At 63.9% G+C, this 12,970-nt stretch overlaps 3 non-coding genes across 3 annotated transcripts; all 3 read left to right on the top strand.

The window, feature by feature from the left end:
• Nucleotides 1–344: 344 nt before the first annotated feature.
• Nucleotides 345–463, top strand: LOC131864258 (5S ribosomal RNA). The gene has a single exon (XR_009363097.1). It is a non-coding gene; the product is annotated as a 5S ribosomal RNA (ribosomal RNA).
• A 5,915-nt stretch (nt 464–6,378) lies between these two features.
• LOC131864257 (5S ribosomal RNA) lies at nt 6,379–6,497 on the top strand. Its single transcript, XR_009363096.1, has one exon. It is a non-coding gene; the product is annotated as a 5S ribosomal RNA (ribosomal RNA).
• Nucleotides 6,498–12,412: 5,915 nt separating this feature from the next.
• LOC131864256 (5S ribosomal RNA) lies at nt 12,413–12,531 on the top strand. The gene has a single exon (XR_009363095.1). It is a non-coding gene; the product is annotated as a 5S ribosomal RNA (ribosomal RNA).
• Nucleotides 12,532–12,970: the final 439 nt, after the last annotated feature.

Raw genomic sequence — 12,970 nt, 5'->3', positions numbered from 1 at the left:
ACCGGGGCAAGATCGAGCGTGCACCCGAGGCGCCCCGAACATGCACCAAGGTGCACTCGGCCCACATGTGAGCGCAGGTCGTTGCGCCCGAGGTGGTGTGTGGGCACCGCGTTGCAGACGGGACACTGCACGCACACGACGCCCCGTCCAGGTGCACGCACGTAGGCCGGGCCGGGTGCACACCCGACGCCCTAGCAAGGTGCGCGCACCCGGGCAGGGCTCACACTTGGCGAACGGGGCGCACTTCGCGAGGGAGGGTGTGCACCTCGACGGGGGTGGGTGGCCGGGGTGGATTCGCACGTGGGTCGCGGTTTGCTAAGTACACACTGCGACAAGCTCATAACGGGTGCGATCATACCAGCGTTAGTGCACCGGATCCCATCAGAACTCCGCAGTTAAGCGCGCTTGGGCCGGAGTAGTACTGGGATGGGTGACCTCCCGGGAAGTCCCGGTGTTGCACCCTTTCTTAGTTTTTCGCCGGGCGTCGCAATGCTATTTGAATAAACCTTTTGCCCGTTTGCGTTCTCGTCGGGGCCGGGCCGGGCCGGGGTGCGCTGCCCGCACTACCGCGCGCGCGGGGGCGACACCGAGCGCGCACCCGAGGCGCCCCGAGCACACAGGCCACGGTGCAACCCGGGCGTTGTGCGCGCACCCCGGTGCGCCCGAGGTGCTGCGCGCGCACCCAGGTGAAATCGGTGTGCACCTCGGCCAGTGCGCGCTCGGTCGAGTCGCGCACGTTGGCCAAGGTGCACGGTGATGTTTCTTACTCTAAGGTTCCGCACCAGACGCCCGGGACAGGTGAGCGAAGCTGGGCGGGGCCGGGTGCGCGGCCGGGGCAGGTGCACGCAGCTGGAGAGAGCTTTGGAGCACACCAGAGGTGCGCACCTTGGAGCACACTTCGGAGCGCACCAATGATGCGCTCCATTCAAAAGTTTCCTGAAAAGGCAAAAAAAGTTGAGATTATAGAATTTCCCACTTGAGAGATTGTAAAAAAAAAAAATTTAAAATGAAGGAAACGCGGGTGCCAAGGTGTGCGCGCCCGGGTGCGCAGCCCAGCCAAGGTGTGCGCACCAAGGCGCCCACCCTGGCGAAGGTGCACGCAAGGTGCGCACCCGAGGCAAACCGGACAATTAACCCAACTTTCGACTTCGCGCGCACCTGCGCACCTTGGAGCGCACTTCGGAGCGCTCCTTGGTGCGCACCAATCTTGGGCACCTCGGAGTGCACCATGGCGCCCACCAAGGTGCGCACCCGGGGCAAACCGAGCTCCGACTTCGTGCGCACCTTGGAGCGCACGAAAGGTGCGCACCATGGCGCCCACCAAGGTGCGCAGCCCAGCCAAGGCGTGCGCATCAAGGTGCGCACCCTGGCGAAGGTGCGCACCCGGGGCAAACCGAGCTCCGACTTCGTGCGCACCTTGGAGCGCACAAAGGGTGCGCAACCCAGCCAAGGTGTGCGCACCCCGGGCAAACCGAGCTCCGAATCGTGCGCACCTTGGAGCACACTTCGGAGCCCTCCTTGGTGCGCACCGATGTTGCGCACCTCGGAGCGCACCCGGGGAAAACAATGCAATTAACCCGACTTTCGACTTCGTGGGCACCTCGGAGCGCTCTCGGGTTCGCACCTCGGAGCACACCGAGGTGCGCACCTTTGATGCGCTGCCTTCACCAATTTCCAGAAAAGGCAAGAAAACATTGAGAAGGTGTGCGCACCGAGGTGCCCACCCTGGCGAAGGTGCACGCGAGGTGCGCACCCGGGGCAAACCGGGCTCCGACTTCGTGCACGCCATGCTGCGCACCTTGGAGGGCCATGGTGCGCACCTTGGAGCACACTTCGGAGCGCTCAATGGTGCCCAACCCAGCCAAGGTGCCCACCGCGGCGAAGGTGCACGCGAGGTGCGCACCCGGGGCAAACCGGGCTCCGACTTCGTGCACGCCGCACCTTGGAGCACACTTCGGAGCGCTCCTTGGTGCGCACCAGGGCGCGCAACCCAGCCGAGGTGCCCACCCCGGCGAAGGTGCACGCGGGGTGCGCACCCGGGGCAAACCGGGCTCCGACTTCGTGCACGCCATGGTGCCCACCGCGGCGAAGGTGCACGCGAGGTGCGCACCCGGGGCAAACCGGGCTCCGACTTCGTGCACGCCGCACCTTGGAGCACACTTCGGAGCGCTCCTTGGTGCGCACCAGGGCGCGCAACCCAGCCGAGGTGCCCACCCCGGCGAAGGTGCACGCGAGGTGCGCACCCGGGGCAAACCGGGCTCCGACTTCGTGCACGCCATGGTGCCCACCGCGGCGAAGGTGCACGCGAGGTGCGCACCCGGGGCAAACCGGGCTCCGACTTCGTGCACGCCGCACCTTGGAGCACACTTCGGAGCGCTCCTTGGTGCGCACCATGGTGCCCACCAGGGCGCGCAACCCCGCCGAAGGTGCACGCGAGGTGCGCACCCGGGGCAAACCGGGCTCCGACTTCGTGCACGCCGCACCTTGGAGCACACTTCGGAGCGCTCCTTGGTGCGCACCAGGGCGCGCAACCCCGCCGAAGGTGCACGCGAGGTGCGCACCCGGGGCAAACCGGGCTCCGACTTCGTGCACGCCATGGTGCGCACCAGGGTGCCCACCGCGGCGAAGGTGCGCACCCGGGGCAAACCGGGCTCCGACTTCGTGCACGCCGCACCTTGGAGCACACTTCGGAGCGCTCCTTGGTGCGCACCAGGGCGCGCAACCCAGCCGAGGTGCCCACCCCGGCGAAGGTGCACGCGAGGTGCGCACCCGGGGCAAACCGGGCTCCGACTTCGTGCACGCCATGGTGCCCACCGCGGCGAAGGTGCGCACCCGGGGCAAACCGGGCTAGGACTTCGTGCACGCCGCACCTTGGAGCACACTTCGGAGCGCTCCTTGGTGCGCACCATGGTGCCCACCAGGCCGCGCAACCCAGCCAAGGTGTGCGCACCAAGGTGCACGCGAGGTGCGCACCCGGGGCAAACCGGGGTCCGGCTTCGTGCACGCCGCACCTTGGAGCACACATCGGGGCGCTCCCGGGTTCGCACCGGCGTTGCGCACCGTGGTGGGCACCTCGGAGCGCACCGTGGTGGGCACCTCGGAGCACACCAAGGTGGGCAGCGAGGTGCGCACCTTTGATGCGATGCCTTCACTAATTTCCATAAAAGGCAAAAAAAAACGAGATTTTAAAATTTCCGTTTTGAAAGATAGTGAGAAAAAGGGAATGCTGGTGCCATCTTGAGCCCGCCCTGGTGCGCAGCCCAGCCAAGGTGTGCGCACCAAGGTGCCCACCCTGGCGAAGGTGCGCGCCCGGGCAATTAACCCAACTTCCAACTTCGCGCGCGCCAGGGTGGGAGCGCACCCAACAACCGGGCCTGGGAAGAGCCAATGCGAGAAACCCCACCAAACGCTCTGACAAAAAAAGAGGGGGCGCTCCAGTAACCCCGCTTCGGAGCGCACCCTGGGCAAACCCAGCCAGGGTGCCCACCCCGGCCAAGGTGCAGGCGAGGTGCGCACCCGGGGCAAACCGGGCTCCGACAACGTGCACGCCGCACCTTGGAGCACACTTCGTAGCGCTCCCGGGTGCGCACCTCAGAGCACACCAAGGTGGGCAGCGAGGTGCGCACCTTTGATGCGCTGCCTTCACTAATTTCCAGAAAAGGCAAAAAAAAGAGGAGATTTTAAAATTTCCGTTTTGAAAGATAGTGAAAAAAACGGAACGCGGGTGCCATCTTGAGCCCGCCCTGGTGCACAGCCCAGGTAAGGTGCCCACCCTGGCAAAGGTGCGCACCCGGGCAATTAACCCTACTTCCGACTTCGTGCGCGCCAGGGTGGCAACCGGGCCTGGGAAGAGCCAATGCGAGAAACCCCACCAAACGCTCCGACAAAAAAAGAGGCGGCGCTCCAATAACCCCGCTTCGGAGCGCAGCCGGGGCAAACCCAGCCAAGGTGCCCACCCCGACGAAGGTGCACGCGAGGTGCGCACCCGGGGCAAACCGGGCTCCGACAACGTGCACGCAGCACCTTGGAGCACACTTCGAAGCACTCCCGGGTGCCCACCGGCGTTGCGCACCGTGGTGGGCAGCGAGGTGCGCACCTTTGATGCGCTGCCTTCACTAATTTCCAGAAAAGGCAAAAAAAAATGAGATTTTAAAATTTCCGTTTTGAAAGATAGTGAAAAAAACGGAACGCGGGTGCCATCTTGAGCCCGCCCTGGTGCGCAGCCCAGGCAAGGCATGCGCACCAAGGTGCCCACCCGCGGTGCACGCCCGGGGCAAACCGGGCTCCGACTTCGTGCAGGCCGCACCTTGGAGCACACTTCGGAGCGCTCCTTGGTGCGCACCATGGTGCCCACCAGGGCGCACCCGGGGCAAACCGGGCTCCGACTTCGTGCACGCCGCACCTTGGAGCACACATCGGAGCGCTCCCAGGTTCGCACCAGCGTTGCGCACCTTTGATGCGCTGCCTTCACTAATTTCCAGAAAAGGCAAAAAAAAACGATATTTTAAAATTTCCGTTCTGAAAGATAGTGAAAAAAACGGAACGCGGGTGCCATCTTGAGCCCTTCCTGGTGCGCAGCCCAGGCAAGTTGTGCGCACCAAGGTGCCCACCCTGGCGGAGGTGCGCGCCCGGGGCAAACCGGGCTCCGACTTCGTGCACTGCATGGTGCCCACCAAGGCGCGCAACCCAGCCAAGGTGCCCACCGCAGCGAAGGTGCACGCGAGGTGCGCACCCGAGGTGCACACCCGGGGCAAACCGAGCTCCGACTTCGTGCACGCCGCACCTTGGAGCACACTTCAGAGCGCTCCTTGGTGCGCACCAGGGCGCGCAACCCAGCCAAGGTGCTCACCCCGGCGAAGGTGCACGCGAGGTGCGCACCCGGGGCAAGCCGGGCTCGGACTTCGTGCACGCCGCACCTTGGAGCACACATCGGAGCGCTCCCGGGTTCGCACCAGCATTGCGCACCTTTGATGCGCTGCCTTCACTAATTTCCAGAAAAGGCAAAAAAAAAAAAAAAACGAGATTTTAAAATTTCCGTTTTGAAAGATAGTGAAAAAAACGGAACGCGGGTGCCATCTTGAGCCCGCCCTGGTGTGCAGCCCAGGCAAGTTGTGCGCACCAAGGCACCCACCCTGGCCAAGGTGGGTCACGGGGTGGGTCCTAGGGTGGGTAACGGGGTGGGTACTAAGGTGCGTGCCAAGGTGGGTCATGGGGTGGGTGCCAAGGTGGGCACCAGGGTGGGTGTGCACCAACCCTAGCCAGGGTAGGTCACGGGGTGGTTGTCGGGGTGGGCGTCAAGGAGCCAAGGTGGGTGGCAAGTAGCCAAGTTGCGTGCCAAGGTGGGTGTCGGGGTGGGTGCCAAGGATCCAAGGTGGGTGCCAAGGAACCAAGGTGGGTGTCTGGGTGGGTGCCGAGGTGGGAGCCAGGGTGGGTCCCAAGGTGAGTGCAAAGGTGGGTGCCAGGGTCAAGGTGAGTGCCAATGTGGGTTCCAAGGTGCCAGGGTCAGGGTGAGTGCCAATGTGGGTTCAAAGGTGCTAAGTTGGGTGCGAGGTTGGGTGCGAGGGTGGGTGGGTGCCAAGGTGTGCTAGGTGGAAGCCCGGGTGGGTCGGCATCCCATGGGTGTCGAGTTGGGTGCCTGATGGGTGCTTCTTGTCAAGTTTTAGTCGTCGGGACTCATTTCGAGCCTTAGAGGTCGTTTCTTGTCCGGTTGCCCTGTCTTCGACCTGGGAACCCAATTTTGGTCCTCGGGTCCCATTTTTTTTTGTCTCGCATCCCACTTTTGGCCTGTGGCCTTTTCGGGGTCGATTCTCGTTTTGGGCATCAGAGCATGTTTCTTCTCCTAAAACCCAATATTTGTTTATTAAGTCTCGGAACACATTTTTGTTCTCGTGGACCCATCATGGGTCTTGGAACGCATTTGTGGTCCTTGGGTCCCATTTTGCATCCCGAAACTTGTGTTTTGGTGCTTGATCCCTATTTTGGGTGCCCACCTTGCACCAAGTGCGCACCCGGGGCAAACCGAGCGCCTTGGTGCACCGGGGCAAGATCGAGCGTGCACCCGAGGCGCCCCGAACATGCACCAAGGTGCACTCGGCCCACATGTGAGCGCAGGTCGTTGCGCCCGAGGTGGTGTGTGGGCACCGCGTTGCAGACGGGACACTGCACGCACACGACGCCCCGTCCAGGTGCACGCACGTAGGCCGGGCCGGGTGCACACCCGACGCCCTAGCAAGGTGCGCGCACCCGGGCAGGGCTCACACTTGGCGAACGGGGCGCACTTCGCGAGGGAGGGTGTGCACCTCGACGGGGGTGGGTGGCCGGGGTGGATTCGCACGTGGGTCGCGGTTTGCTAAGTACACACTGCGACAAGCTCATAACGGGTGCGATCATACCAGCGTTAGTGCACCGGATCCCATCAGAACTCCGCAGTTAAGCGCGCTTGGGCCGGAGTAGTACTGGGATGGGTGACCTCCCGGGAAGTCCCGGTGTTGCACCCTTTTTTAGTTTTTCGCCGGGCGTCGCAATGCTATTTGAATAAACCTTTTGCCCGTTTGCGTTCTCGTCGGGGCCGGGCCGGGCCGGGGTGCGCTGCCCGCACTACCGCGCGCGCGGGGGCGACACCGAGCGCGCACCCGAGGCGCCCCGAGCACACAGGCCACGGTGCAACCCGGGCGTTGTGCGCGCACCCCGGTGCGCCCGAGGTGCTGCGCGCGCACCCAGGTGAAATCGGTGTGCACCTCGGCCAGTGCGCGCTCGGTCGAGTCGCGCACGTTGGCCAAGGTGCACGGTGATGTTTCTTACTCTAAGGTTCCGCACCAGACGCCCGGGACAGGTGAGCGAAGCTGGGCGGGGCCGGGTGCGCGGCCGGGGCAGGTGCACGCAGCTGGAGAGAGCTTTGGAGCACACCAGAGGTGCGCACCTTGGAGCACACTTCGGAGCGCACCAATGATGCGCTCCATTCAAAAGTTTCCTGAAAAGGCAAAAAAAGTTGAGATTATAGAATTTCCCACTTGAGAGATTGTAAAAAAAAAAAATTTAAAATGAAGGAAACGCGGGTGCCAAGGTGTGCGCGCCCGGGTGCGCAGCCCAGCCAAGGTGTGCGCACCAAGGCGCCCACCCTGGCGAAGGTGCACGCAAGGTGCGCACCCGAGGCAAACCGGACAATTAACCCAACTTTCGACTTCGCGCGCACCTGCGCACCTTGGAGCGCACTTCGGAGCGCTCCTTGGTGCGCACCAATCTTGGGCACCTCGGAGTGCACCATGGCGCCCACCAAGGTGCGCACCCGGGGCAAACCGAGCTCCGACTTCGTGCGCACCTTGGAGCGCACGAAAGGTGCGCACCATGGCGCCCACCAAGGTGCGCAGCCCAGCCAAGGCGTGCGCATCAAGGTGCGCACCCTGGCGAAGGTGCGCACCCGGGGCAAACCGAGCTCCGACTTCGTGCGCACCTTGGAGCGCACAAAGGGTGCGCAACCCAGCCAAGGTGTGCGCACCCCGGGCAAACCGAGCTCCGAATCGTGCGCACCTTGGAGCACACTTCGGAGCCCTCCTTGGTGCGCACCGATGTTGCGCACCTCGGAGCGCACCCGGGGAAAACAATGCAATTAACCCGACTTTCGACTTCGTGGGCACCTCGGAGCGCTCTCGGGTTCGCACCTCGGAGCACACCGAGGTGCGCACCTTTGATGCGCTGCCTTCACCAATTTCCAGAAAAGGCAAGAAAACATTGAGAAGGTGTGCGCACCGAGGTGCCCACCCTGGCGAAGGTGCACGCGAGGTGCGCACCCGGGGCAAACCGGGCTCCGACTTCGTGCACGCCATGCTGCGCACCTTGGAGGGCCATGGTGCGCACCTTGGAGCACACTTCGGAGCGCTCAATGGTGCCCAACCCAGCCAAGGTGCCCACCGCGGCGAAGGTGCACGCGAGGTGCGCACCCGGGGCAAACCGGGCTCCGACTTCGTGCACGCCGCACCTTGGAGCACACTTCGGAGCGCTCCTTGGTGCGCACCAGGGCGCGCAACCCAGCCGAGGTGCCCACCCCGGCGAAGGTGCACGCGGGGTGCGCACCCGGGGCAAACCGGGCTCCGACTTCGTGCACGCCATGGTGCCCACCGCGGCGAAGGTGCACGCGAGGTGCGCACCCGGGGCAAACCGGGCTCCGACTTCGTGCACGCCGCACCTTGGAGCACACTTCGGAGCGCTCCTTGGTGCGCACCAGGGCGCGCAACCCAGCCGAGGTGCCCACCCCGGCGAAGGTGCACGCGAGGTGCGCACCCGGGGCAAACCGGGCTCCGACTTCGTGCACGCCATGGTGCCCACCGCGGCGAAGGTGCACGCGAGGTGCGCACCCGGGGCAAACCGGGCTCCGACTTCGTGCACGCCGCACCTTGGAGCACACTTCGGAGCGCTCCTTGGTGCGCACCATGGTGCCCACCAGGGCGCGCAACCCCGCCGAAGGTGCACGCGAGGTGCGCACCCGGGGCAAACCGGGCTCCGACTTCGTGCACGCCGCACCTTGGAGCACACTTCGGAGCGCTCCTTGGTGCGCACCAGGGCGCGCAACCCCGCCGAAGGTGCACGCGAGGTGCGCACCCGGGGCAAACCGGGCTCCGACTTCGTGCACGCCATGGTGCGCACCAGGGTGCCCACCGCGGCGAAGGTGCGCACCCGGGGCAAACCGGGCTCCGACTTCGTGCACGCCGCACCTTGGAGCACACTTCGGAGCGCTCCTTGGTGCGCACCAGGGCGCGCAACCCAGCCGAGGTGCCCACCCCGGCGAAGGTGCACGCGAGGTGCGCACCCGGGGCAAACCGGGCTCCGACTTCGTGCACGCCATGGTGCCCACCGCGGCGAAGGTGCGCACCCGGGGCAAACCGGGCTAGGACTTCGTGCACGCCGCACCTTGGAGCACACTTCGGAGCGCTCCTTGGTGCGCACCATGGTGCCCACCAGGCCGCGCAACCCAGCCAAGGTGTGCGCACCAAGGTGCACGCGAGGTGCGCACCCGGGGCAAACCGGGGTCCGGCTTCGTGCACGCCGCACCTTGGAGCACACATCGGGGCGCTCCCGGGTTCGCACCGGCGTTGCGCACCGTGGTGGGCACCTCGGAGCGCACCGTGGTGGGCACCTCGGAGCACACCAAGGTGGGCAGCGAGGTGCGCACCTTTGATGCGATGCCTTCACTAATTTCCATAAAAGGCAAAAAAAAACGAGATTTTAAAATTTCCGTTTTGAAAGATAGTGAGAAAAAGGGAATGCTGGTGCCATCTTGAGCCCGCCCTGGTGCGCAGCCCAGCCAAGGTGTGCGCACCAAGGTGCCCACCCTGGCGAAGGTGCGCGCCCGGGCAATTAACCCAACTTCCAACTTCGCGCGCGCCAGGGTGGGAGCGCACCCAACAACCGGGCCTGGGAAGAGCCAATGCGAGAAACCCCACCAAACGCTCTGACAAAAAAAGAGGGGGCGCTCCAGTAACCCCGCTTCGGAGCGCACCCTGGGCAAACCCAGCCAGGGTGCCCACCCCGGCCAAGGTGCAGGCGAGGTGCGCACCCGGGGCAAACCGGGCTCCGACAACGTGCACGCCGCACCTTGGAGCACACTTCGTAGCGCTCCCGGGTGCGCACCTCAGAGCACACCAAGGTGGGCAGCGAGGTGCGCACCTTTGATGCGCTGCCTTCACTAATTTCCAGAAAAGGCAAAAAAAAGAGGAGATTTTAAAATTTCCGTTTTGAAAGATAGTGAAAAAAACGGAACGCGGGTGCCATCTTGAGCCCGCCCTGGTGCACAGCCCAGGTAAGGTGCCCACCCTGGCAAAGGTGCGCACCCGGGCAATTAACCCTACTTCCGACTTCGTGCGCGCCAGGGTGGCAACCGGGCCTGGGAAGAGCCAATGCGAGAAACCCCACCAAACGCTCCGACAAAAAAAGAGGCGGCGCTCCAATAACCCCGCTTCGGAGCGCAGCCGGGGCAAACCCAGCCAAGGTGCCCACCCCGACGAAGGTGCACGCGAGGTGCGCACCCGGGGCAAACCGGGCTCCGACAACGTGCACGCAGCACCTTGGAGCACACTTCGAAGCACTCCCGGGTGCCCACCGGCGTTGCGCACCGTGGTGGGCAGCGAGGTGCGCACCTTTGATGCGCTGCCTTCACTAATTTCCAGAAAAGGCAAAAAAAAATGAGATTTTAAAATTTCCGTTTTGAAAGATAGTGAAAAAAACGGAACGCGGGTGCCATCTTGAGCCCGCCCTGGTGCGCAGCCCAGGCAAGGCATGCGCACCAAGGTGCCCACCCGCGGTGCACGCCCGGGGCAAACCGGGCTCCGACTTCGTGCAGGCCGCACCTTGGAGCACACTTCGGAGCGCTCCTTGGTGCGCACCATGGTGCCCACCAGGGCGCACCCGGGGCAAACCGGGCTCCGACTTCGTGCACGCCGCACCTTGGAGCACACATCGGAGCGCTCCCAGGTTCGCACCAGCGTTGCGCACCTTTGATGCGCTGCCTTCACTAATTTCCAGAAAAGGCAAAAAAAAACGATATTTTAAAATTTCCGTTCTGAAAGATAGTGAAAAAAACGGAACGCGGGTGCCATCTTGAGCCCTTCCTGGTGCGCAGCCCAGGCAAGTTGTGCGCACCAAGGTGCCCACCCTGGCGGAGGTGCGCGCCCGGGGCAAACCGGGCTCCGACTTCGTGCACTGCATGGTGCCCACCAAGGCGCGCAACCCAGCCAAGGTGCCCACCGCAGCGAAGGTGCACGCGAGGTGCGCACCCGAGGTGCACACCCGGGGCAAACCGAGCTCCGACTTCGTGCACGCCGCACCTTGGAGCACACTTCAGAGCACTCCTTGGTGCGCACCAGGGCGCGCAACCCAGCCAAGGTGCTCACCCCGGCGAAGGTGCACGCGAGGTGCGCACCCGGGGCAAGCCGGGCTCGGACTTCGTGCACGCCGCACCTTGGAGCACACATCGGAGCGCTCCCGGGTTCGCACCAGCATTGCGCACCTTTGATGCGCTGCCTTCACTAATTTCCAGAAAAGGCAAAAAAAAAAAAAAAACGAGATTTTAAAATTTCCGTTTTGAAAGATAGTGAAAAAAACGGAACGCGGGTGCCATCTTGAGCCCGCCCTGGTGTGCAGCCCAGGCAAGTTGTGCGCACCAAGGCACCCACCCTGGCCAAGGTGGGTCACGGGGTGGGTCCTAGGGTGGGTAACGGGGTGGGTACTAAGGTGCGTGCCAAGGTGGGTCATGGGGTGGGTGCCAAGGTGGGCACCAGGGTGGGTGTGCACCAACCCTAGCCAGGGTAGGTCACGGGGTGGTTGTCGGGGTGGGCGTCAAGGAGCCAAGGTGGGTGGCAAGTAGCCAAGTTGCGTGCCAAGGTGGGTGTCGGGGTGGGTGCCAAGGATCCAAGGTGGGTGCCAAGGAACCAAGGTGGGTGTCTGGGTGGGTGCCGAGGTGGGAGCCAGGGTGGGTCCCAAGGTGAGTGCAAAGGTGGGTGCCAGGGTCAAGGTGAGTGCCAATGTGGGTTCCAAGGTGCCAGGGTCAGGGTGAGTGCCAATGTGGGTTCAAAGGTGCTAAGTTGGGTGCGAGGTTGGGTGCGAGGGTGGGTGGGTGCCAAGGTGTGCTAGGTGGAAGCCCGGGTGGGTCGGCATCCCATGGGTGTCGAGTTGGGTGCCTGATGGGTGCTTCTTGTCAAGTTTTAGTCGTCGGGACTCATTTCGAGCCTTAGAGGTCGTTTCTTGTCCGGTTGCCCTGTCTTCGACCTGGGAACCCAATTTTGGTCCTCGGGTCCCATTTTTTTTTGTCTCGCATCCCACTTTTGGCCTGTGGCCTTTTCGGGGTCGATTCTCGTTTTGGGCATCAGAGCATGTTTCTTCTCCTAAAACCCAATATTTGTTTATTAAGTCTCGGAACACATTTTTGTTCTCGTGGACCCATCATGGGTCTTGGAACGCATTTGTGGTCCTTGGGTCCCATTTTGCATCCCGAAACTTGTGTTTTGGTGCTTGATCCCTATTTTGGGTGCCCACCTTGCACCAAGTGCGCACCCGGGGCAAACCGAGCGCCTTGGTGCACCGGGGCAAGATCGAGCGTGCACCCGAGGCGCCCCGAACATGCACCAAGGTGCACTCGGCCCACATGTGAGCGCAGGTCGTTGCGCCCGAGGTGGTGTGTGGGCACCGCGTTGCAGACGGGACACTGCACGCACACGACGCCCCGTCCAGGTGCACGCACGTAGGCCGGGCCGGGTGCACACCCGACGCCCTAGCAAGGTGCGCGCACCCGGGCAGGGCTCACACTTGGCGAACGGGGCGCACTTCGCGAGGGAGGGTGTGCACCTCGACGGGGGTGGGTGGCCGGGGTGGATTCGCACGTGGGTCGCGGTTTGCTAAGTACACACTGCGACAAGCTCATAACGGGTGCGATCATACCAGCGTTAGTGCACCGGATCCCATCAGAACTCCGCAGTTAAGCGCGCTTGGGCCGGAGTAGTACTGGGATGGGTGACCTCCCGGGAAGTCCCGGTGTTGCACCCTTTTTTAGTTTTTCGCCGGGCGTCGCAATGCTATTTGAATAAACCTTTTGCCCGTTTGCGTTCTCGTCGGGGCCGGGCCGGGCCGGGGTGCGCTGCCCGCACTACCGCGCGCGCGGGGGCGACACCGAGCGCGCACCCGAGGCGCCCCGAGCACACAGGCCACGGTGCAACCCGGGCGTTGTGCGCGCACCCCGGTGCGCCCGAGGTGCTGCGCGCGCACCCAGGTGAAATCGGTGTGCACCTCGGCCAGTGCGCGCTCGGTCGAGTCGCGCACGTTGGCCAAGGTGCACGGTGATGTTTCTTACTCTAAGGTTCCGCACCAGACGCCCGGGACAGGTGAGCGAAGCTGGGCGGGGCCGGGTGCGCGGCCGGGGCAGGTGCACGCAGCTGGAGAGAGCTTTGGAGCACACCAGAGGTGCGCACCTTGGAGCACACTTCGG

This window comes from Cryptomeria japonica, unplaced genomic scaffold (genome assembly GCF_030272615.1).
Source record: "Cryptomeria japonica unplaced genomic scaffold, Sugi_1.0 HiC_scaffold_80, whole genome shotgun sequence".
Classification (NCBI taxonomy): domain Eukaryota; kingdom Viridiplantae; phylum Streptophyta; class Pinopsida; order Cupressales; family Cupressaceae; genus Cryptomeria; species Cryptomeria japonica.
This window is presented reverse-complemented; position numbering and strand designations above follow the sequence as displayed.